Source organism: Chionomys nivalis, chromosome 11, assembly GCF_950005125.1.
Source record: "Chionomys nivalis chromosome 11, mChiNiv1.1, whole genome shotgun sequence".
Lineage (NCBI taxonomy): Eukaryota > Metazoa > Chordata > Mammalia > Rodentia > Cricetidae > Chionomys > Chionomys nivalis.
In genome coordinates, this window is record NC_080096.1 from 5,993,583 (window position 1) to 6,020,516 (window position 26,934).

Sequence of the window (26,934 nt, forward strand, 5' to 3'; positions counted from 1 at the left end):
AGACTGTCCTAACCTGTTCTCCCAGTCCCTGTTCAAGTAGTATTCATCCATACTTAGCTTCTTAATGAATCATCAGTCAATTTATCTAATCAACAGTAATCTCAGGGCTGGGGAGATGGTTCAGCAGTTAAAGACACTGGCTAGTCTTCTTGAGGTCCTGAGCTCAATTCCAGGCAGACATATGGTGGCTCACAATCATCTATTACTGTACTCTCATGTAATTCTCACAAAATCTGATGCCCTCTTCTGGTGTGCAAGATGTGCGTGCATGCAAAGCACACACACACACACACACATATATATATAATACATAAACAAATCTTTAATAAAAATATATCAAGTTAGTATGAAATTAAGTTATATTTATGTTATGTTAAGCAGCTACATGCTATTTTTTGTTTTTTGTGTTTTTTAAATAATTTATTTAAGTACATCAGTGTTTTCGCCTACAGGTATGTCTGTATGAGGGTGTCAGATCCCCTGGAACAGGAGTTATAGACAATGTGAGCTGCCATGTGGGTGCTAGGAATTGAACCCAGGTCCTCTAGAAGAGTAGTCAGTGCTCTTAACTGCTGAGCCATCTCTCCAGCCCCTACATGCTATTTTTGTGCTGGACATCTTTAAATGCCGCACTTTTGAAGCCCTTGCCTTTTTTTTTTTTTTTTTGTGGGGCCAAAGGAAATAACTTTTTTTTTTTAATCTGCTAACATCAGCATTAAATTTGAAAGATACATATCCAATATCTGTTGGCTGGTCCTGCATGGAAGGCTAAACCAGACAGAATTCAGTGCCCAGCTGTTTTTCTCTGGAACTACAAATTTAAATAACAAAACTAGGACTGAAGTTAAGTGCTCCTCTTGGCACCTGAAGCAAAGCACAGTCACCAATTGCATGATGCAGCTCAAGGAAACCCCATTAAGTGAGAAACTTAGGGGAAAATGCTTTGTTTTGCTTTTTTGAGACAGGGTCACATGTTGTCCAGACTGGCTTCCAACTTGCTATGTAGTTAAAGACCATCTTAAATTCCTGATCCTCCTGCCTCTACCTCCTGTGTGCTGGGATTACAGATTTGCTCCACCATGTTCAGCCTCAGAAGAAAGGGTGCTGGATGAAAGCAACCTTCCTGAGAACACAACCTTACACTGATCACCTGACCCAACCTCGAAGGATGATAAGCACATTCTAATAATTAATGTAATAAATACATAAATATGGTTCCCCTGAATCTTTTTCAAGTTAAACATACAATTCCTGAGAATCAGTAGGAACCACGAAAGGAAAAAAAAAAAAAAAGTGTTTCAATCTGCTACTCTTTAAAAGCCAAAGCAAAACAAACAAACCAAAAAGAGGGAGTAAACCTGCCCCAAATTAAGAGGACATATAAAGCATGTCATAACTCCAAATCTGAACAATCATCCCCTAGAACATCCTCAACAGAACATACAGAGCTTTGCATAGAAAGGCCAATGGGAAAGGCCCCTTCTCTCTGACTTCTCATGAGTCAAGTTCATAAGATTTGCCGGGCGGTGGTGGCGCACGCCTTTTTTTTTTTTTTTTTTTTGGTTTTTTTTTTTTTTGGTTTTTCGAGACAGGGTTTCTCTGTGGTTTTGGAGCCTGTCCTGGAACTAGCTCTTGTAGACCAGGCTGGTCTCGAACTCACAGAGATCCGCCTGCCTCTGCCTCCCAAGTGCTGGGATTAAAGGCATGCGCCACCACCGCCCGGCGAGTGTTTTGTTTTGTTAAAGTAATTTGGGGCTGGAAAGACGGCTCAGGGGTTAAGAGCACTTGCTGCTCCTGCAGAGGACGGGGTTTGAGTCCCAGTGCCCTCCACAAGCGCAGCATGCACATGATGACATACATGCAAACACTCATACACAGAAAATTTTTTTAAAAAAAATTTAAAGCAGTGATTTTTGCCAGAAGGCAGTGCACTCACCTTTAATCCCAGCACTCAGGAGGCAGAGACTGGCACTCTGTGCGTTCGAGGCCAGCCTGGTCTACAAAGCAGATTCCAGGACAGTCACGGCAGTTACAGAGAGAAACTGTCTCAAAAAACCAAACAAACAAAAAGTGATTTTCCCCCATCTCTAATCAACAGCACATCAAATGGGCATATTACCATATTACATAGAAATTTGTTTTTATTTTGGCCAACTGTTTTTGTTTTCTGGAAGAGCCAGTGAACAGCCTCCAAGTGCAAACAGAGATATATACAAATTCAGTTAAATACTATGCTGAAGCAACTCAATTGCACATGAGAGTTAATCTATGTAATCATGCCAATGACCTAAGTGTCAGTCTGAATCATCTTCAATCTCCCTATGAAGAGCTAAGGAGGGGAGGATATAAGTAAAATCATACCCTTTTCCTGACCCCACCCCTCCGAGTTACATCCAAGACATGGTTTCACATGTAACCCAGAAGACATTGCTGCTGGAGGTCTAATGGATGTTAACACTCTTTTAGAAGTGCTGAGGACACTCTCATCCTAAATGACAAAGCTTCCAAAGCTTTAGAAAAGCACCAAACCCATCTTTGTGTGTTTGCATCCACTTATGAGCCAGTGCATCAAGTTGGCAGAGACACTTTGTGCCGAGAACCATATTAGCCTAATTAATGTTGATGACAACACAAACCTAGACAAACGAGTAGGCCTCTGCAAAACTGATCAAGAATGGAAACCAGGTAATAATATATTTGGTGGTAGTCGTGCAATGGTTAAAGGAATAAGAATCTCAGACCGACCAAGGATATCACTGACGAATATTTCAAATGCAAAAAAAAGAACAAGTAAAACATTTAGCTAGCTAGGTGAGAGGGAGGGAGGGAGGGAGGGAGGGAGGGAGGGAGGGAGGGAGGGAGGGAGGGAGGGAGGGAGGGATAGGGGGAGGGGATTTAACCAAAACCACAACTAAAAGGCAAAGGATTTTGATAGGAAAAAGCCTTAAGACATAGATGTCAATAAAGGACAATCAACCAATCAATAATGACTTCCAAGGCACACATTTGTAATCCCAGTACTAAAGAGGTGGAGCATCAGATGCTGAAGGTTAACCCCAGCTATACAGAAAATTTAAGGGCAGCCTGAGTTGTATGATCTGTCTCAAAACACACAATAAATAAATAAATAAATAAATAAATAAATTCTCTTAATAAACTCTGCTTCAAAATAAAATAAAACAAAATAAAATAGGGGCTGGAGCAAAGGCTTAGTGGCTAAAAATACTGGCTGTTCTTCCAGAGGACCTAGGGTAAATTCCCAGAACCCACATAGTGGCTCACAGCCATCTATAACTCTGCTCCAGGGGTCTTATGGCATCTAGGGTACCAGGCATACACATGATATACAAATATACATGCAAGCCGGGCGGTGGTGGCGCACGCCTTTAATCCCAGCACTTGGGAGGCAGAGGCAGGCGGATCTCTGTGAGTTCGAGACCAGCCTGGTCTACAAGAGCTAGTTCCAGGACAGGCTCCAAAGCCACAGAGAAACCCTGTCTCGAAAAACCAAAAAAAAAAAAAAAAAAAAACCAACAAATATACATGCAGCCGGGCGGTGGTGGCGCACGCCTTTAATCCCAGCACTCGGGAGGCAGAGGCAGGCGGATCTCTGTGAGTTCAAGGCCAGCCTGGTCTACAAGAGCTAGTTCCAGAACAGGAACCAAAAAGCTACGGAGAAACCCTGTCTCGAAAAATCAAAAAAAAAAAAACCACACGTAAAATTAAATTTAGAAATAATAAAATAAAACACAATTAAGGATGACACTGAAGCTGACCTCTGCCTCTATATGCAGAGGAACACACATACCCAAACTCCTACATGCACATGTACACACTCCCACATAAACTCACAAACACACACCTTCAGACACACACACATGCACAGGTCCCCACATGTACACATATAAGATAATAATCCAAACAGAAATGCACACAAATACAGAAAATGTCAAGTCACATAACTGAAGAATATTTTACTAGTAAAAAGAATTGGCAACTGAATATTTAGGCTTAAACACAAAAAAAAAAAAAAAAAAAGGAAAGGAAAGGGGATTAGATGCTTGGTTCTATCAAAGTCAAAAGAAAACCATCTCTTTTTTTCCCTTTTTTTTTTGGATTTGTTTTTCAAGACAGGTTTCTCTGTGTAGTCCAGGCTGTCCTGGAACTCAATCTGTAGACCATGGTGTCCTCAAGCTCACAGCAGAGATCCACCTATCTCTGCCTGAGTGCTGGGATTAAAAGTGTGTGCAATCATCATCCAACAGGAAACCATTTCTTCTTCCTGTTTTTAGGAAACCACTTTTAACAAGAGTCTTCAAAGATCTTTTTTCTTTTTTTCCCAGAGAAAAAAAAGGGTCTCACTGCGTAGCTCTGACTGTCTTGGTATTCACCATGTAGACCAGGCTGGCCCCGAACTCACAGAGATCTGCCTGCCTCTGCCTCCCCAGAGCAGGAATTAAAGTGTGTGCCACCATCGCCTGAACTCACAATAACAATCAGAGTCCAGACACAGTTAAGAAGAGCCCCTCGCTTGTACAGGACCACTGAGCAATTGACAAAAGCTGCTAGAGGACTCCATGCGATGTGAGCCAATGCTAGAGGACAGAAACAATTGATTCCAAAACCCAAATTACTTACAAACTTCTTTGCACATAGTATCTGTGTGGCTCACAGTGGAAACACACATGGGCCAGACAGCTGCTGATGGAGTGGGGCAGTTCAGTCAGCCCACAAAAAACACACACTTTACTAGGAACAAAGACATCTCAAGATTTAATATTAATGAATAAAAAGGCCAGAGTAATAAGAGCCTTGATCACTTTGCTTAAAAAAAAAAAAAAATGTTAAACACTTACCCTATTTTTAAAAAATCTTTTCATCTCAGCTGCCTTCTTTCAGAAAAGTCCAAGAGTTTCTATCACCTCTAACAGTTGAAAATCAGTTTCAACTATAAATTATTTCAAAGAAATCACTCCCCACCCACTCCCTATCCAGTACCACAGCACCTCTAAGATTCCAAAGCAGTTGTCACACGTAACTCCATTTCAGAACCTAGCCAAGCTGGCTACCCTCTCCGACAAGAAAGCCTCAGACCAGAAAACCAGAAAAGGCTCCCATCTGGGGCTGTCACACTAATGAGTTTGGAAAGAGAAGGCGTGGTGTATGGTTATGTGTAGTCTGATCAAGCAGCGGTTGCCGTACTGGTTAAAGTTTCTCATGGCTTTGCCACAGAAACCTAACAAGAAGCAACTCAAGGGAGGGTGTAATTGGGATCACAGTTTGGGTCCAGGTGATGGGAGTACACAGACGGTTGCTTGCATCTCAGGGGATCAGGAAGTAAAGAGAACAGGCCAGAAGTAGGTAGAACTAAAAGGCCCACCCTATGACCTTCTTTTACCCAAAACAGTGTCATCAATTAAGGACCAAATGTTCAAAACCAGAAGCCTATGGAAGACAGTGACCGTTCAGCATTATTTTTATCTAATTACTGATTTTTGGTGTTGGAGATATTTATTCACTTATTTTTTGTTGTTGAGGATTGGCCTAGAACCTTGTACATGTTAAGTACATGTCTCCCACTATTTCTTCAGTGTTTTTAACAAAATTAAAAAGTAGCCAAGAATGATGGCTTATGCCTGTACCCTCAGCAACTGGAAAGTGGAGGCAGTAAAATCATAAGTCAGGACCAAGTTTGGCTATACTAAGTCCAAGGTCAGTCTGGGCTACATGAGAGCACCCACCCCATGTAAATAAATAGCCAAACAAATATATCAGCAGTTTTTAATAACAGATATCCTACATATCAGGTATTTACATTACTATTCCTAACAGTAACAAAAAAAACAGCTTGAAGGTTGGGGTTCACCACAACATGAGGAGCTGTATGAGAGTCACAGCATTAGGAAGGGTGAGAACCACGGAGATAGGTAAATGGTGCTCACAAATAAGTGCTCTATTAAACCTCTTCTATTACTAAGTTAGGGATTTAGCCCCATTGGTAAAGTGCTTGTCTTTAAATTCTTATGCAGCACTTGGGAGGCAGAGGCAGGCGGATCTCTGTGAGTTCGAAACCAGCCTGGTCTACAAGAGCTAGTTCCAGAACAGGCTCCAAAACCACAGAGAAACCCTGTCTCGAAAAACCAAAAAATAAAAAACAAAAAATTAAATAAATAAATAAATTCTTATGCATAAAAAGATCACCAACTTCACTCATGGTCAAAGGAATATAAATTAAGATAAGATACTGCATATAGCAAGGGAGTGTTGGTACACATCTTTAAGCCCAGCCAGGGCCAGGTATGTATGTGATGTACATACATAAAAGTAGGCAAAACACTCATGCACACGATAAATAAATCTTTATATATATAATATGTAGCTCCCGCCTGTACTACGTGACAGTACGGTACTACTTCTGCATCGCGGTGCCTGCACTACAAGAGCATTCATGAGCCTCGGGCAAGGGGCTGGAGACTGAAACACACAGAGCGCAGACAGAGACACACACCACTAGTCACTGATAAAGAAGCCCTTTATTGAATAGTACCACGGAGGCTTCTATATCCAACAAAGTCAGGTGGGTCAGCCGGTGAAAACCTCATCAAGGACAAGGCAACACGTGCTCAGGAAGCAGAGCTGGACACAGCTTTCAGTAGCACAAATCAGAAGGCCAAGTAAAGGTCACTAGCGGGCAAGCAGCTGGAGGCCAGGACTCCAAATGGTACCAACAAATATATATATATATTTTGAGACAGGGTTTCTCTGTGGTTTTAGAGCCTGTCCTGGAACTAGCTCTGTAGACCAGGCTGGTCTCAAACTCACAGAGATCTGCCTGCCTCTGCCTCCCGAGTGCTGGGATTAAAGGTGTGCGCCACCACCGCCCGGCTAATAATATATATATTATATGTAATAAAATTAGTATCATTTATTTTTATTTTGTGCTCATTGGTGTTTTGACTACTTATATGTCTGTGTGAGGGTGTCAGAAGCCCGTGATCTGGAGTCACAGACAGTTGTGAGATACCATATACGTGCTGGGAATTGAACCTGGGTCTTCTGGAAGAGCAGCTAATGCTTTCAACCACTGAGCCATCTCTCCTTACCTAAAAAAAAATAAATCTTATCAAAAAAAAAAAACAAGTCGGGCAGTGGGGTACACCTTTAATCCCAGCACTCAGAGGTGGCAGAGGTAGGCAGATCTCTGAGTTTGAGGCCAATCAGGTCTACAAAGTGAGTTCCAGGATAGCCAGGGCTACATAGGGAGACTCTGCCTCAAAAAACAAACAACACAACAACAACAAAAAGACAGGGGCTCTATGCAGCCCTGCCTGGTCTGGAACTCACTATGTAGACTAGGCTGACCTCAAATTAGCAATGACTCTCTGCCTCTGTCTTTTAGATGCCAGGGTTATAGGAACATACCACCTTGCCCACCTTATTAGCAGTTTCTGAAACAAAAATGCACATCTATTAATTTATACAGACAGAAGTTTTTGTTCCACCTAGTCCCGCAGCCACTCAATCCCAAATAAACATAGAGAAGCTTATATTAATTATGAACTGTTTGGTCTATTGCTCAGGTTTGTTACTAACTAGATCTTACAACTTAAATTAACCATAATTCTTATCTATGTTAAGCCATGTGATTTGGTACCTTTTCTCAATGAGGCATGCTTCCTCTGTGTCTGGCTGGTTACTGACTCCTCTGCCTTTCCTCTTCCCAGAATTCTCCTAGTCTGGGTGCCCTGCCTATACTTCCTGCCTGGCTACTGGCTAATTTTATTAGTTTAATAAAATTAGTTTATTAAACTAATATGAGGAACAAATCTTTACAGTGTACAAGAGAATTATCCCACAGCAAATTCAAGAAATCTATCTGGAAACTGTTCCTATAAATCTGTACAAGTATGGAATGATATTGACAGATGACAGTAAAAGGGGAAAAAAAAAAATCAAAAGCATTTCCTATATCCATCAACAGGAAAAAAAATGTATACAAACACCAATGAAGTTGTTTAAAAATCAAAACATACCTGAAGTAGAAAAGTGTAATTATAAGAACTGAACTGGAAAATACATGGTTGAAATAGTAAACAGAGCTAGGAATGTAGCACCATTGGTAAAGTCCTTGCCTAATATTCACTAGGCATTGTCTTCCACACTAAGAACCAAACAAAACACAAAACACCAATCTAAACAAAATACACTAAACAAAAGGACAAAATCAAAACTAGTATGTTTAAATTTGCACAAAAACCATCTGAAACAGTTTTGCGGGAATAAACACACCTATTTTTAATTACATCAATATGATTATAATGAATACATATTTTATAACTATAATTTATACAGAATTTGAATATGTGAAGTTATTAAATAAAGTGATACGCACTTTATTTGAATGAAATTATATGACTCCAACTTGTTCTTCTGGTGCTCTAAGTCCTAGCCAGATCAGTTTATACTTCCTTTGAGAAATCAACCCAAGCAATTCTTTTCCTAAATGCTTTCAATTTGGTTTGAACAGCTACCAGCCACAGCTTCAAATATAAATTATCTTGGCTGAAAGAACTATGCCTGCCTGAATCTACTACAGAACATTTTAAAAGAATTTAAGGAGACAGAAAAAAAAAAATCAAAACACAATTTGATAATCCTCATCACAGAAGCAGCCAAAGCACTCAGCACATCCTGAAGTGCTGGCCTCTGTGCCTCTGCTCCATGCAATGTCCTGTCTGAAATCCTCTTAGCTACTTACCACACATCCAAACACTGGCAATCCTCAGAGCACAGGTTAACCACCTCCTCCTCCTCCTCCACCAAATCCTCCCTGATTCCTGCAGCAGAGATCACTCTTCCCTAAACCACAGCATCACCACCTCAAGATGATTTTCTTACATTCAGTTATATATAAATCTTGTCTTTCCTGTTACTGAGAAAATTCATCACGGGAACAACTGTAAAGAACACAATTTGTGTCTCTGTTATTTTGTAGGTACCATTTCACACATTAAATTAAAATTCATTATATCACTAAATATACAAAAAGCGAAGAGCAAAAATCTAAGAGAAAAAATTAAAGGACAGGTTATTACGATGTATTTAATTAGCTCACGGTTACACATGACAAATAAGACCTAAGTATGAAAGGTTAGGGCCCCGCCCTCTCTGTTCCCATCTCTATGCATACTGCCTGCAAAGGCAATCACTATGATCAATTTCTTATTTTTTTTAACTTTCTAAATTTCAGGTTTTATGTGTATAAGTGGTTTTGCCTGTATGTATATCTGTGCAACATATTTGTGCCTCATGCCCATGAACTCCAGAAGGCGGTATCAAATTCCCTGGTACTAGAGTTACAGATAATTGTGAGCTACCATATGGGTGCTGGGAACTGAACCTTGGACTTCTGGAAATACAGTTAGTTCTTTTAACCACCAGGCCCCAATTTCTTTTTTGAAAGAGATCTGTCTTACTGTGTAACTATGGCTTGCTTAGAACTTGCCATGTAAACTAGGCTGGCCTTGAATTCACAGAGATCCATCTGACTCCACCTCCCAAATTCTGAGATTAAAGATATGTACTATCTCGACCAGTTAATGATCAGTTTCTTAATTCAAAAGTTTTTTTCAAGATTTTTTTTATTTAATGATTTTTTTTTGTTTGTTTATGTTTTTTGAGACGTGGTCCTATATGGCCCTGGTTGTCCTGGAACTCGCTTTGTCTACAGATCAGGATGGCCTCAAACTCACATAGATCGGTCTGCCTCTGCTTCCCAAGAGCTGGGATTAAAGGTGTGTCCTAGTATACGGTACTAGAAGTATTTTTAATTGTGTGTGTGTGTGTGTGTGTGTGTGTGTGTGTGTGTACAGATGCATGAGTGCAGGTGCCCACAGAATACAGTCTTCATGCATGCACACACACACACACACATGCACACTCACACACACATGGAATCCAGAAGAGGGCTCAGGTTTCCCCGTAGCTGGAGTTACATCAGTTGTGAGTCTTCCAATGTGGGTGCAGGGAACCCACCAAACTCAGGTCCTCTGAAGAGCAGTAAATGCTCTTAAAAGACTAAGCCTTTTTCCCAGTCCTTAATACATGGTTTTTAAGAAGGTCTTAGAGTTAAAGAAAGATAGAAACAGGAGTACCAATCTGAACTATCTAGCAAGTTCCACGTCAGCTTGGACTACAAAATAAAACCGCCTTAAATAAACAAAAAAAATGCCTACAGAAATTAGAACATCACTGAATATTCAGAATCTTGGATCAAACTTGAAATTTTACAAACAAATGTAAAAAGTAAAATACCTGACAACCCTATAACTGTACAAAGTTCATTTGCATTTGCATGCTGAGATAGAGGCCTATGAAAAGTATCTTATGTCTTGGTCTTGCGAAACTAAAGTTATGTGAAGCTATAAGAAAAGTCATTTGAAAAAAAAAAAAAGAAAAGTCATTTGTTACCAGGAAATTTATAGCACAGCCAGACAGTAGTGGTGAATGCCCTTAATCCCAGCACTTGGGAGGCAGAGACAAGCAGAAAGGCCAGCCTGATCTACAGAGTGAAAGTTCCAGGACAGCCAGGGCTACACAGAGAAACCCTGTCTCGGAAGGGAAAAAAGAGGAAAGAAATCTTACAGCATACATATTCTAAGCAGATGTGTCCCTGAAGTTGACTTTCTCACAGGGCTGGAAAGATGGCTCGGCTGCTCTTGGCAGAGGACCCAAGTTCCCTTCCCAGCACCTACATCAAATGGCTAAAAACTGTCTGTAACTCCAGTCCCAGGGAATCAAATGCCCTCTTCTGACTTCTGCAGGCACCAGGCACAGATATGGTACATATACATACATGTAGAAAAACACCTATATACATATAATTAATAAATCTACCAAAAAAATAGGTTTGGATAGCTCACAGAAGAAAATTTAAAATAAAATAAAATTTTAAAAGCCAAGTGTGGGTCGAGCAGGTGCCGCACTCCTTTAATTCCAGCACTCAGGGAGGCAAAAGCAGGCAGATCTCTGTTAGTTTGAGGCCAGCCTGGTCTACAGAGTGAGTTCCAGGACAGTCAGAGGATATATAGAGATACTCTGTATCAAAAAACCAAAATACATACATACATACATACATACATACATACATACATACATAAATACGTGCTAAAAAGTCAAGTATGGTAGCACATAACTAAACCCAGTATTCAGGTGGCAGAGGCAGGCAGCAGTTCTATGTATGAGTTCAAGGTAAGGCTAGTCTACATAGTGAAACCCCATCTAAAAAGAAAAGGGAAAAGGGAAAGTCTTTGCTTTGCCCAAGCCTTCAGCTTGAGCAAATAAACTCATTCCAGTTTAACACACAGCTCTATATCAGTACATTTGGGGTTACTAGAATGAGGTCTTTGTTGTTGGAGTCTTTATTGTGTGTATGTACACATATACATGAAAATTCAAGGCCGGGCGGTGGTGGCGCATGCCTTTAACCCTAGCACTTGGGAGGCAGAGGCAGGCGGATCTCTGTGAGTTCGAGACCAGCCTGGTCTACAAGAGCTAGTTCCAGGACAGGCTCCAAAACCACAGAGAAACCCTGTCTCGAAAAACCAAAAAAAAAAAAAAAAAAAAAAAAAAAAAAAAAAAAAAAAAAAAAAAAAAAATCAAGAGTTGGGTGTCTTCCTCAAACACACATCTTACTGCTTTTAATATGTATAACTTTTATTTATTTGTGTGTCTGTACGAATGAATGCCATGTGTATGCAGGTGCCCATGAGATCCAGACAAGCAGCTGTGAGTCACAGGATGAGTGCTAGGAACTAAACTCAGGTCCTCGTCACAACAGAGCAGCACAAGGCCTGAACTGATAATTTCTCTCTCCAATTCATTTGTCTTATTTTTGACACAGGGTCTCTCACTGAACCTGGAGCTCTAGGATTCTGCTAGACTGGTTGGCCTTCAACACCCTCCTCCATTCCTGTTTCCATCCATCTTCCCAGTAGTGGAATTACAGGTGTGTACTGCCACAACCTGCTTCGCATGTGGGTGCTGGGATCCAAAGCAAGGTCCTCATGCTTGCTCGGCAAGCACTCTGATCTAGGCCTTGCTTTGCTGGTTTTTTCTTTGTTTTAATTTAGGAGAGAAAAGACATAGGTATATGTGTTTTCTTTTTTTCTTTCTTTTTTTTTTGTTTGTTTGTTTGTTTGTTTTTCGAGACAGGGTTTCTCTGTGTCGTCCTAGATATCCTGGAACTCACTCTGTAGACCAAGCTGACCCTGCCTCCTGAGTGCTGAGATGAAAGGCGTGTGCCACCACTGCACAATTAGGAAAAATATTTTTAAATAAAGCTAATACATTTTTGGTGAAAACGATGAAACAGGATAATATTTTTGAATCTTATTCATATTACAAACCAAAATTGAAAATGCTCATACCTACTCAACAGAAATTAGAACATGCTTTAGCTGTACCGACTACAGGTCCATGGCAGCATGTTTTCCTGTGCTGTAGGCTGTGACGAAGGTTGTTCACACTACATCATTAGGGAAAATACTGTCTATAAAAAAATATATATATATATATTCCTTTACAAGAAAATAATTTGCTTTAAGATCTGTCCTCAAATACGTTTTCAAGGAAATAATAGAGCTGAGGAAGGAAGGCAGCCAAATGGATGGGCCATATTGCACGATGATAAGGCACACAGAGCTCTGTATGTGCAAACCCCTAGATTAGAGACAGGTCTAATGTCGCTCAATTAACTGCATTTTCCCATTCTTAGAATACAAACAATGTATACACATAACTGATGGCACCTTTGATTAAAACAACTCTAGAATACATCTAACCTCACATAGGAAGGAGTCTGCAGACTGACACAATTCAGAAAGCTCTGCCTTCAATAGTTTACAATCTACAGGGAAACACTTAACACCAAAATAAAATATTTTGCTCCTGGTTTTGGTCTGCTTGTTTTTTTTTTGTTTTGTTTTGTTTTTTTTTAATTTTTTTAAAAATATTTATTTATTTATTATGTATACAGCATTCCTTCCATGTATGTCTGCAGGCCAGAAGAGGGAGCCAGACCCCAATTACAGATGGTTGTGAGCCACCATATGGTTGCTAGGAATTGAACTCAGAACCTTTGGAAGAACAGTCAGTGCTCTTAACCTCTGAGCCATCTCTCTAGCCCCTGCTTGTTTTTTTGATGTGGGATCTTGCTATTATAGTGGCTTTGGCAGGCCCAGAACTTATTATATAGACCAGGCTGGTCTCAAACTAGCATTAATCCACCTGCTTTGTCTACCACATGCTAGGATTCCAATGCATATACTACTACACTGAGCTAAAATACAAAATATTAATATAAAATAAAAATGAATGTAAAATATAAAGTGACAAATTTAATAAGAAAGTTAAAGAACCTAAGAACAGGTACTTAGGAGCCCAGCATGGGACATGTGCCTTTAATCCCAGCATTTGGGAGGCAGAGGCAGGTGGATCTCTGAGACTGAGGCCAGCCTGGTGTACAGAGTGAGAGTTCCAAGACAGCCAGGGCTACACACAGAAACCCTGTCTCAGAAAGTGAAAAAGGAAAAAAAAAATGGTTACTAAGAAGCAGAATGAGGAAACCAAAACAACTTCAGGCAACATGTCTTCAGCAAGGATTTTCAGTATTGATTGTTTTGCTTGAGAGAGAGAAAGAGAGAGACAGAGAGACTGACTGTGTCTGTGTATAAAACAAGGAGAGAGGATTTTGGCAGTTTGTATGTGCATGTGGAGGACAAAGGACAACAGGATTTAGTTCTCTGCTTGCACAGCAAAAGCATTTTGACCCCTCCAGCACTCATGTAAAAAGCTTGGAAGAGCTAGCCTAGCTAAACCAGCTAGTGCAGAATTCAGCGAGAGGCTTTGTCTTAGAAATAAAGTAGAGAACGATTGAGGGAGGTACCTATGGCCTCCACCGCATGCACACCAAATGTACACAAGCCCACAACACATGCAAACACACACACACACATCCCACAGACATACAAAGGCAAAACCCAGGAATAAAGTAGAAAATAAATGATGATTCAAAAAGGCAAGGACAGGGGGCTGGAGATGGCTCAGTGGTTAAGAGCACAGGCTGCTCTTCAAGAGGTCCTGAGTTCAATTCCCAGCAACCACATGGTGGCTCACAACCATCTGAAATGAGATCTGACGCCCTCTTCTGGCACGCAGGCATACATGGAGGCAGAATGTTGTATACATAATAAAAATAAATAAATAAGTCTTAAAAAGAGAAATAATAAGCTTTAAAATAAAAAAAAGGGCAAGGACAGAGAAAACTATGCCTAGTGAGCAACTTTAGTCTGTTACTCTCCTGAGAACCAGCAGTGCTACTTCTTACCATTATAAGGCAGTGCTTTGCAGTAATCAGGGAAAATGAAGACTTCCTAACCTGCCATGCTGCTTCCTTTGAATTACTATGGTAATTTAAAAATAAATTCACAATTTTAAATAACTTTTTGGGGGTTATTTTTATTTATGTGTGTCTTTCTTGCATTTATGTCTGTATATCACATGCATGCAATGCCCACAGAGGCCAGAACAGAACATCAAATTCTCTGGAACTGGAGCTAAAAACAGTTGTTAGCGACCATGTGGGTTTGGGAACAGAACTCCTGGAAGAGCAGCTGATGAGACCATCTTCCCAGTCCCTCACAAATGTTTCGATGATGCTCTTTCCAAAAGCTGGCCCTTCACCCCTTGAGTGTTGGCTCTACTTAATAACTTGATTCCAACTAGTACAATATGGCAAAAGAGATGGTATTTGCCAGACACAGTGGTATACACCTGTAATCCTGGTGTTCAAGAGGCAGGCAGAGGCAGGTGGATCTCTGTAAGCTGAAGGCCAGCCTGGTCTACACAGCAAGTTGCAGGCCAGTCAGGGCTACACAGTGAGACCATGTCTCAAAGAGATACATATGGGGGAGAGGGGAGGGAGGTGATATCTGACTTCTAAGATGACATCACAAAATGAGAGAGGCGGGCCTGTACTCCCAAGCTCAAAATCAAATACTATGTCATGAGATCATTTGAATAACACTGGAGGAGTTCATGTGGCCAGCATTGGCGGTTCCCTGATCACACCCATGTAAGGAGACATACTGGAAGCAGATCCTCCAGTCCTAGCTAACCTCAAGAAAAATCCTTGCACCAGAATAGCTCAGTTAAGCCACTCTCAAGCACTAGGTAAAAGACGCTTCCTATGCTGTACCGTGTTTTGAGGTACTCTGTATACAGCAACACAGCTCTATGCTAGTCTGTCCCTAAAATACCTTATATACTCACAGTTAAGGTATACCAATGGCCAATAAAACCATTAATTCCTAAAAGGTTGTCTTCCTTTCTACATATTACTACATAGGCTTAACCTAATCAATGGCAAAGTCAAGAATTTTATTTGTTGAAAGATTCTAGCCAATGTCTATAAACTGTGATTAAACTCTGCATTAGACGGAGCTGGAGAACTTAAGTATACCATCAGCTCTTCCAGAGGTCCTGAGTTCCAGCAACCACAAGGCGGCGCACAACCATCCATCATAAGATCTGGTGCCCTCTTCTGTCAAACAGGCATACATGCAGGCAGAACACTATATACATAATAAATAAATCTTTTTTTTTAAAGGCATGGGCCATTTGGGTGTCCATTTCTTTTTTTTTTTTTTTAATTATTTATTATGTATACAACATTCCTTCTATGTACGCTTGCAGGCCAGAAGAGGGTACCAGATCTCATTACAGATGGTTGTGAGCCACCATGTGGTTGCTGGGAATTGAACTCAGGACCTCTGGAAGAGCAGTCAGTGCTCTTAACCTCTGAGTCATCTCTCCAGCCCATAAATAGATCTTTAAAAAAAAAAAAAACAGGACCGGGCGGTGGTGGCGCACGCCTTTAATCCCAGCACTTGGGAGGCAGAGGCAGGCGGATCTCTGTGAGTTCGAGACCAGCCTGGTCTACAGAGCTAGTTCCAGGACAGGCTCCAAAACCACAGAGAAACCCTGTCTCGAAAAAAAAAAAAAAAAAAAAAAAAAAAAAAAAAAACAGCTCTGTAGTGAGGTAAAAGAAAACTAAGCCAGGTGGTGGTGGCGTACACCTTTTAATCCCAGTACTCAGGAGGCAGAGGCAGGCGGATCTCTTTGAGTTCGAGGCCAGCCTGGTCTACAAGAGCTAGTTCCAGGACAGGCACCAAAAACTACAGAACCCCTCTCCCCCCAAAAAAGAAAACTAACTACTGATTTGACTGATTGAACTGAGAAATGAAATAAAGGTAATAATTACTGTGCCCAAATACAACCACAGAACAACATGTAGATCTGATAGAAAAAGCAGGACCTTTTTTTCAGTATGGACATACCAGAATATAAGCGGCTTGAAGAAAAACAGTAGAGACCAACAAAGCACTAAGTAGTAATAATCATGGCCTCCATATTTCTTAAGATTTTTTTAAAATTTTATTTCTACTCAGGCGTGGTGGTTCATGCCATTAATTCCAGCATTTGGGAGGCAGAGACAGGTAGACCTCTGAGTTATAGGTCAGCCTGGTCTGCAAAGCGAGTTTCAGGACAGCCAGGCTACACAAAGAAGCCCTGTCTATAAATATATATACATATATTGAGACAGGGGTATATATTATTTCTTATTGGGGAGATACATTATAAAGTATGTGTAGACGTCAGAGAACTTTCAGAGATCTGTTCTCTCCTTCGAGCATATGAGTTCTGAGTGGTCTTTTTTTTTTTCTGTATTCTTTTTCAAACCAAGCTTTCTCTGTGTAGCCCTGGCTATCCTAGAACTCACTCTATAGACCAGGCTGGCCTCGAACTCAAAAAAGTTCCACCTGCTTCTGCCTCAAGTGCTGGAATTAAAGGTGTGTGCACCACCACCTGGCTGAGCTATGGTCTTACAAGCACCTTTACCACTAAGACAACTTCTTTGTTAAGGAGAAAAAGAGCCCATCTCAGGCCAAGACAGGATATTAAATTTTACATATATATGTCAGAATATGTCCTGCAGAATATTAGTACACAGTAAAGTCAGAAGCATTCTTAAAGTACAGGGGAGCCCCATACTCAAGAGGCTGAAGCAAGAGGGTGAGTTCGGAGACCAACCTAACCTATACAAGCTTGCAGTTTATTGGTATGCCATTAGTCCAGTTTGGGAAACACTGGCTTAGAAAACCAGGTAGGTAGACAGGCACGCAGGTGAACATTTACAGAAAACAAAGAGAAAGTAAGACAAACCCAACAAAATAATCTCACCTAATAAAGAAATTATGTGTGATTAGTTATGACTATGTAATTTTTTCTTTTTTTTTTAATTTTTTATGGTTTATTTAACTTTATTTTATGTGCATTGGTGTGAAGGTGTCAGATCCCCTGCAACTGGATCTTCAGACAGTTGTGAGCTGCCATGTGGGTGCTGGGAATTGAACCCGGATCCTCTGGAAGAGCAGTCAGTGCTCTTAACAACTGAGCCATTCCTCCAGCCCCGATTATGTAATTTTTTTAAAGCAAAATAACTATTAAACAGAGTAAGTTAGAAAAGCCAGCAACAACCATACTAGATGTCAGTAGAAATGAACAGGAAAAATTCAACAGCCCTAACAAAAACCAAAGAAATCCCTCTCCCTAGACCAAAGGGCTCAGAAAGCCTTTCACTCCCTATGTCCCTGCACATGAGCTGACAGACAGAGGTGAGGATCTAGTCTAAGTATAGCCCATCTGGAGGGCTGAGAACACCTTATGAGGCGGCCTGACCCTAAGGCCTTAGCCAACACTAGCAATAACTAACCCGCCTATCAGATGTCTCTTGGGAATTTTTAATTACAAAGAGAGTTCTTAGTGGAAGTGGAAACACAGCATAACCACACAAAGGAAGCAGAGATTAAACAGCCGAGTTAAAGGCAGAGGAGTGGGAGGCCAGCCCTGAATGTCCAGTGCTCTGAGCAAGAAGACTTCCTTCACTAAAAACTCAAAGTTGGACCTCTACTGCCTAACCTTAGGGCTCTGCCAGAGAGAATAGGATGACAGGTCAATATATGACTTCGATCCTTCTGTGAGCCATACAAAAAGAAAGAGAGAAGAGTAAGGCAGCTCAGGGACACCGAGTCTGGGCTTAAGAAGTATCCAGGAGCTGAAGGCATGGCTCAGAAGTGGAGCACATGCCTAAACACAAGCAAGGCCCTGAGTTCCATCACCAGCATCACTCAACAATGAATTAAGGAGCACCAGTTAAAATACACCTAAATGATGTTTTCATGCATGAAACATATCTAGGTCTACAGTCAGAGCCCTGCCCCCATTACTCATTAATCAGAACTGCTCTAGGGTGGATACATTCCCCCACTGCCAGGTTCTGCCACAAAGGGAGGTTTCCCAAGTTGCCCAAAGCAGTTTATACAAGTAGACACAAGCCTGCATTCCTGCTATTCACACTCCCTCTGAACTGTGTGTCTGTGTATGTGTATACACAGACATTCACACTCGCGCGCACACATACTGAGCACTCCTGACACAAGAAAGATGTAAGGAATCAGTCCTCTGGGAGACTGAGGGTCATGTAGAGGTACCAAGAAATGTGCTCACGCATGCTCTGGTGAATGTGTGTTAGCGTCGAGTTTTTCCAGAAGGGGCTCTCAGCAGCTAAGACTGTCTAGAGATGCTGCATGGCCACACTCGTTCACAGCTCTCTCTCTCAGTGCAAGCCAACAGCGCAAACACTGCTCCCAACAGAGAGGCGACCTTATTGCTAGTCACAGTCCCACTTTGAGGGTAGGGTTCAACAAACTCTGCTCAAGAGAAAAAAACATACTAGGTTGCTAAAGCTGAGAGGCTTCACACCCCTGACAGGATTCCAACACTGAGAGACACTGCTAAACCTAGGCTTCTGTTCTTCTTGGAGGGCTGACCTTTAAAAGCATAAATTTCTGTTCCACCTTTCCCCAGTATTTGAAATGACTTTGAATGTTTTATGTTCCTAGCAATCCCAACATCCCTAACCAAAGACCTCAAACATCACATAATAACTAGTTTAAAATTAGGATAGAACCCTGTCTTCAACTTCAAAACAGTCTACACTGATTTCTCAAACAAGTGTTCTACGAATTAGAAATACATTTTGTAATATAACCATATAAAGAAAAATTTTTAAAGTAAATATATTACTTATGGTTGCTAATATATTAGCAAATTTTACCAAAATAAAAACAATTCAGGCCGGGCGGTGGTGGCGCACGCCTTTAATCCCAGCACTTGGGAGGCAGAGGCAGGCGGATCTCTGTGAGTTCGAGACCAGCCTGGTCTATAAGAGCTAGTTCCAGGACAGACTCCAAAACCACAGAGAAACCCTGTCTCGAAAAATCAAAAAAAAAAAAAAAAAAAAAAACAATTCAGTCAGCTGGTGATGGTGCATGCCTTTAATCCCAGCACTCTGGAAGCTCAGGCAGGCAGATCTCTGAGTTAGAGCCCAGCCTAGTCCACAGCAGGCCAAGGCTACACAGAGAAACCCTGTCTCAAAAAAAAAAAAAAACAAAAACAAAAAAAAAAACCTTTAACTGCTCAGTAGCAGCACATACCTTTAATCCCAGCACTTGGGAGGCAGAAGCAGGCAGGTCTGAGTTTGAGACCAGCCTGGTCTATACAGCAAGTTTCAGGACAGCCAAGGTTACACAGAGACACCCTATCTTGAAAAAACCAAAGCAAATGAAGAAAACAAAACAAAAACAACAACAACAACAAAAAATCTAAAGCTGGGCATGGTAATGTGTTCCTGTAAAACCAGAAAGTACACAAGTTTATAGGCACCCTGGTTACACACTGAATTTGAGACTAGCCTGGGCTTCAGGAGATCCTGAACCCAAAAACAATCTTTTTATACTGGTTCAAACAGGTCATTTTACTTGGACACATAAAAGAAGCTTTTATGGACCATCAGGATGGCTCATCTGGTAAGGAAGCTTGTCCAGTAAGCCTGACAGAGTTAGATTCCCAGGACATCCATGACAGAAAGAAGTGACTTCCAAAAGCTGTAAAGCTGTTCCTGAGTTACATGTATAGAGTGTCCCCCACCTCCCCACACACCAGGTTTTATAAGTAAAATAATTATTTTTTTATTTTTCGAGAAAAATTCTCACTATATAGCCACGGCTGCTGCCCTGGATGGAACTCACTACGTAGATCAGGCTCACAGAGATCTGCCTCTGCCTCCATAAAGACAGGTGCCACCAAGCCTGAATAAAATAATGTTTTTAAAAACGTTTAACTTTTTATGTGTTTGGGTATTTTGCCTACTTGTATGCCTGCATGTCTGCAGTGTTCTAAGAGGGTCAGAAGAGGGCGTCAGATCCCCTAGGGCTGGAGTTGTAAATGGTAGCAAATCCATGTGGAAGCAGGAAATTGAATCTGGGTCCTCTGGAAAAGCATGCAGAACTCTTAACCACTAAGCCATCTCTTTACCCCAAAATAAAAATTTTTTTAAAGAACTTATGTTGGCAGTTTTATCTGACCTAGTTACCTAATATGAGGACATGAATTATATCTTAATTACTTGGCACACCAACAAATTATTTATATAAATCACAGTTCCAGGCCAACATGGAAGCATAAAACTACCATCTCAGCACTTAGGACGTTAAAGCAGGCTTGCCAGGAGTCTGAGCCCAAGGTGAATTACATAGCCAAACCTTGCCTCATACATATATATAAAATAGTTATATATAATTTAATTGATTAATTTTAAAAATCCAACCAAACTCCAAGATGGTAAATATTTAAGCACACTTGAGCTATTTGTAGTCAGATGTTCATTGAAATGGCATAAGCAATCTTAGTAATACTACAACTAATGTCTAAATGCACACTTCTCACTTTAAAAACACAAGAACCGTGTTAGACGAGAAGCTAAGCACAAACTAACATGCTTGCCAAAAACCACACTTAAATAGGCTATGCAAAGCGTCAACTGTGGAATAACTATCAGAGTGCCGATAATTAATAATTACTCATATGACTCAAGACAAATTTCTGGTGATTAAAAAGCCTATGACCAACTAGAGTCTAGAGTACAATGTTATCAGAAAACTTACACAGAACAATATAATACCCTCCCCCCCATCCCTTTCCCTCTGTGTACAACAGTGCAGTGTCCTCCCCACTCGTGTATATATTTGTGGGGAGGGATGAAGTTCACAGCTAGGTACACTAATGATTCAGTTAAAAATATTAATTTCCTGCCGGGCGGTGGTGGCGCACGCCTTTAATCCCAGCACTTGGGAGGCAGAGGCAGGCGGATCTTTGTGAGTTCGAGACCAGCCTGGTCTGCAAGAGCTAGTTCCAGGACAGGCTCCAAAACTGCAGAGAAACCCTGTCTCGAAAAACCAAAAAAAAAAAAAATATATTAATTTCCTGCTATCTTAACTTTTAAATCAATTGTAAAAGTAGCTGCCAAAAGCAGTTAGCAGAAAAGCATACAATTCCCAAAGGAATTCAGTACATATAACTTATTTTACTACTTAAATGTCTTACTGATTACTGAGATTTGAACAAGATGTGAAAAATTCAAAACCAACTTTAAAGTAGTAGGTGTTGAGGATATCCATAGTACTGTTCACCACACAGGGTCTTAGGGTGCAGATCATATTCACTATCCTGTGCCTTCAGCACCTGACACAGCTTCAGTGTCAGTTCAACGTTACGTATATTACTGCACGACTTGGTAGTGAATACTCTCATTTAAAAAAAAAAAAAACTGGTTTACTGAACAGTAAGTTAAAAAGTACTGGAATATTTCATTTCTTGATTTAGGTAACCTTCTTAGTGCAAACTGGTTTCTAGTTACACTAAAACAAGCCTAGACTGAACTGAAATCACCTGGTCATGCCCACACTAAACAAACACGACACTCAACTGTTCACACTGCACTGCAACTGTGGGAACTTACGCTTCAAGCTTTGGAACTGAAGTGAATCAGCAAAGACAGTCTTAATAGCCAGTCTGCCCATGCAGTGGTGGAGCACGCCTTCAATCCCAGCGCTCGGGAGGCAGAGGCAGGCAGATCTCCATGAGTTCGAGGCCAGCCTGCTCTACAAAGCTAGTTCCAGGAAGGCTCCAAAACTACACAGAGAAACCCTGTCTCGAAAAACCAGAAGAAAAAAAAAAAAAGGAAAAAAAAAAGAATAACCAGCCGGGCGGTGGTGGCGCACGCCTTTAATCCCAGCACTCGGGAGGCAGAGGCAGGCGGATCTCTGTGAGTTCGAGGCCAGCCTGGTCTACAAGAGCTAGTCCCAGGACAGGCACCAAAGCTACAGAGAAACCCTGTCTCGAAAAACCAAAAAAAAAAAAAAAAAAAAAAAAAAAAAAGAATAACCAGTTACAGCTACAAAGCTCTCTGACTGGTCACTGTATTAAACAACCAACATGTGAGCACTTATCAAGCAGATTATTTATGAAACTGTACATCAGTTCAGAAGACTCTGAGGAGGAATCTATCATCTGTTGTGTTAATTTGTATGCACATTCAAATTCTTGCTAGCCTCCAGCTTATAAAAAATCAAATCCACACATTATTCTATCAGGCTTTTTATTATAATACTGATACAACTATTGAAAACACTATTGTAAGCCGGGCGGTGGTGGCGCACGCCTTTAATCCCAGCACTTGGGAGGCAGAGGCAGGTGGATCTCTGTGAGTTCGAGACCAGCCTGGTCTACAAGAGCTAGCTCCAGGACAGGCTCCAAAACCACAGAGAAACCCTGTTTCGAAAAACCAAAAAAAAAAAAAAAACACTATTGTAGGGCTGGAGAGATGGCTCAGTGGTTAAGAGCATTGCCTGCTCTTCCAAAGGTCCTGAGTTCAATTCCCGACAACCACATGGTGGCTCACAACCATCTGTAATGAGGTCTGGTGCCCTCTTCTGGCCTGCAGACATACACACAGACAGAATATTGTATACATAATAAATAAATAAATATTAAAAAAACACTATTGTAGCCGGGCGGTGGTGGCGCACGCCTTTAATCCCAGCACTCAGGAGGCAGAGGCAGGCGGATCTCTGCGAGTTCAAGGCCAGCCTGGTTTACAAGAGCTAGTTCCAGGACAGGCTCCAAAACCACAGAGAAACCCTGTCTCGAAAACAAACAAACAAAAAAAAAAAACAGAAAACACTATTGTAATACAGCACCATTACCTACACATAATTGCTGATTTTACTGAGATTTCCCCCACCCCAACTTCTCCCCAACCTCTCTGTCACACAGAGTGGGTGTTTAAATCCCAGAGGAAAATCTCTAATGCTAGAATTTGACTTTCTGTAATGTAAGTTTATCTTTTTAATGACACTAAAATGTTCTTAAAGGGCCGCTGGTGAGTACTGTCTACAACACTTGGAATGCAGATAAGCCCCTATGTTGTTTACTAGCTTAAGACAAACTACATTTCTCATAAAAAGAAAGAGCATCAATTCAAAGGAGTCCTTGGAAGTCACAATGTGAAAATACTCCTGATAACAGAACAAATTAATGTCAAGACACAGCCAATAACATAATAAGGCTGCGATGCAAGAGCGCCTGTCAAAGGGCATCTGTATTAGCAGTCCAGGGAAGTGGCATTTGCAGAAAGGCACAGCCGCTGTGTTTAAAAGAAAATCATTAAGCCTCAGCCGTTAATCCCCTCCCCCCATCCTCTTCACTGGATCGTCAAAGCAATTAACCAGTAGAAGGTGCTATTCTGCAACCCACATGGAGTCACACTAACCTCCATCCTTAGCCCTCAGCGAGATTCAGCCAGGTGGACTCAGCTCTGTCCAGCGTTCAAAAGGGTCTCTACCCTAACCCCCAACCAGAAAAACCAGACCTTTTCTTAAAAACACTATTAAAAATAAAAACTACATTGATAAGTCAAGGATCATCAATCACTTTCTCTCTCTTGCACACACACGCACACACACACACAAAATATTGTCAAATGTTAACCTCAAATACAATCTTATTCATTTTAACTAAGACAACGTATTTCTTCTTAGAAAGACCTTGCTCACATTCAGGAAAATAAAAATCAAGAGAACAAACGTCTGTCCCTAACAGAGTCAGAGGTAAAGAGGAATGTGAAAACAGAGAATGTAAAGCCAAAACAAGAGTTTATCTTTACACGGACAAAAATAAGTAAATAAAGTCAGCAGCAGAAAGCAGGGCTGCAAAGGGAGCAAAGGGAGACAGAGGTCTTCTGAACATGTCCCAGAGTGTCCTTTAGTTTCCCATGCACTCATCCGCCGTGCAAAGGTTGGGGGAAAAAAAAAAAGGCCAGACATGAGATGGGTAAAAGAAAGCTGAAAAGAAAAAGACCTCCCCTTCCCCCATCTTCTCTCCTCTCTCCCCCAAAAAGCTGTGTTTGTCTGTGCAAACCTAGTCCCAAATATGGGAGAGAGAATGGATGTGTGTACGGAAGAACAATGAGCCCTCAGCCTGATTGTGTGTGTGTGTGGTGTGGTGGTGTGTGTAATGTCTGTGTGTGTCTGTGTGTGTGTCTGCCTCTGCCTCTTTTCCCTTCAATCTCCACAACAGAGAAAACTGGAAGCCAGCTTCCACCCAGGCTAGGCCATCAAAATCCAAAATGGTTTGTAAATTAGAGTGGAATTAACTCAGCAAGCAAATCCATGGAAGGAAATAGCTAGCCAAAGATGATTTTATTATTGTATAGATCCAGCCTCTCTCCCCTCCCCCATCAGACTGAGACTAAAGACACCAGTGTACAGCAGACAAAAAGCCCTCTTTAAATGGAAAGCAATTATAAAAGCTGTTGGAAACCTAAACCTAGGATGTATTCGTTTGAGTTACACTAAATGTTTGTTTTGTAATCCACCAAGTTCACCCTCACTAGTTAATCTTTTGTTTGTTTGTTTTGTTTTAAAAATTGCTTTGGAGAAGGCTATTTCAAGATTCATACAAAACTACTTTCTCAGATCCACCTTAAAATAGCAGCACATACTGAAACATTTACAACACCCCGTTTCTCAAGGGCACATTCTGCTTAAATCAACGTTTGAAGTCTGTAATCCAAAAAAAAATGTAAGCAAACCTTGGAAAAGAGACAGAGGATAATGACAATTCAACAATGAATCATTTTATCTCCTTTCAACAACTTCTCAAGCAGTTTCAAAGAAAACCTGCAGTACTTCCTTCAACACAACACACATTCACCCCACTGTACGAAGAATTATCTTCTTCCTATAATCTTAAAAAATAATAATAATAAAGAAAAAAGAAGACATCCTCTTTCAGACAGCAGAACTTAAATCATGACAGAATGAATTCTACGCTGCAAGTGAGATCTGGTTCCATAATTTTGGAATCACAGAGCCGAGGAGTGGAGACTTTGATAACACAAAGGAGGAAACCGTCCTCCTAATGTGAAATTAGACTTTAATGAGTCCGTTCCAAGACCCCCACATTCGCAAACATGCCAGAAATGCCCAGCTTCAAGTCCTTCCCTCCCACAGCCGAGCGAGTGGCTCGGCAAGGACTAGTTTAACCTCAGACTAGCAGGAGAGCGTGCCTGAGGAGCCCCGAGAGAGCAGGGGTCAGGAGGCAGGCACGGAGGACAGTCACCTGGCCCGCACAGCACTGAGGCCAGCGTCCGGCCCGCGGTTCCCCGACCTCTTGCCTCCACTCCCACAGCCTTTGCTTTCCGCCCCGGCCCTCCCGGAGCACCCCAACCCGGGAACGAGGGGCGGCGGGAGGCACGGCGGAGACAACTTGGGACACTTACCTTCCCCTCAGGCGCTACACCATCAATGAGAGGGGTGGCGGCCCGGCTCCGGGGAAAGTGCTGGGACCGGGAGGGAGGCCGCGGGGGCCGGCGGCGGAGCGAGGACGGCGGGCGCGGGGCCGAGGGGGCCGGCCCGCGGGGACGCGACGCCGTGGGGGGGGCGGGGGGCTGCGGGGCTTCCCTGCCGGGACCTCGACCTCCTCGGGTGGGCCAAGCCTTCAGCAGCGGAAGCCCAGGACCATGTCTGGTTTTGTGTTGTTTTTCCCCCCAGAGGGCGAGGGGCTCCCACAAGAGGAGGGTGGGTTTTTTTTTTCCTTTTCCCCTTAACTAGGAGAGAAAATGAGGCGGAGACAAGGTGGGGAGCGCGTGAGGGGACGAGGCGCGGGGAAGGAGGCGGGGACCGAGGCCCGGCGTGGCGAGAGGCTGCAGAGCGCGGGGGGCGGCTCGCGAGCGTCTGTGGGAGCAGCGGCACCTCCGCGATGGTGGCGGAGCCGCGGGGCTGCTGCGCCGACCCGCCGCCCACTCCGCGCCCGGGCCCGGCCCACCTCGCAGTATCGCGCCTCGCCACTGGTGCGTCTTGGTGTGACGCAGGCGGAGGACGGACCAATGGGAGGCGGAAGGCGGGCTTAGGGGCGGGAGTGTTTGCTCCGGCTCGCTCTTCCATTTTCTTTTTTTTCCCCTTTTTTTTTTTTTCTTTTTCTTTTTTTTTTTTTTTTTAATAAAATGAGCAGAAGAAAAGGCAAGGGCAGAGGCTAAGCTTTGGCGGCGGCACGGCCGGGCCTCTGGATGCGCGCTCCAGGCGGCGGCCGGAACCGGTGCGATGGGCTCCCCGCCCCAGGAGCGGCTTTGTGCCGGGTCGGCCCTCCCTGGCCTCAGGCCGAGCTCCCGACCAACCAGCCTCGGAGCTGTGACCCTCCCCGAGATGGTCTTCCTCCAGTGGACAGTCTCAGGGGTGGGCTTGGCGAGTGTCCACTTGCTCATGTTATTACCAGGGTCATAATTTGCTTTTTGAGTCATTTAAGAGACAGATCCCTTGAGGTCCTAGGCGAGCTACAAAATGGGTTTGTTTACAGGCAGTTTATAAGGTTTTTAAAATAATATGTGACCAAAACTGAGTTGAAGAAAAAGAAAAA

General features: G+C 42.2%; 1 protein-coding gene across 9 annotated transcripts in view; it reads right to left on the reverse strand.

Annotated features, from left to right (window-relative positions):
• Positions 1–26,238, reverse strand: part of Rere (arginine-glutamic acid dipeptide repeats) — a 372,816-nt gene extending 346,578 nt beyond the window's left edge. For 3 of the 9 annotated variants that reach the window (XM_057783759.1, XM_057783758.1, XM_057783750.1), the window contains exon 1: positions 25,802–26,238. The gene's annotated coding sequence lies outside the window, so the exon portion shown is untranslated. The remainder of the gene's footprint in view (positions 1–25,801) is intronic. The other 6 variants (XM_057783753.1, XM_057783752.1, XM_057783754.1 and 3 more) reach the window with 3 other exon arrangements.
• Positions 26,239–26,934: the final 696 nt, after the last annotated feature.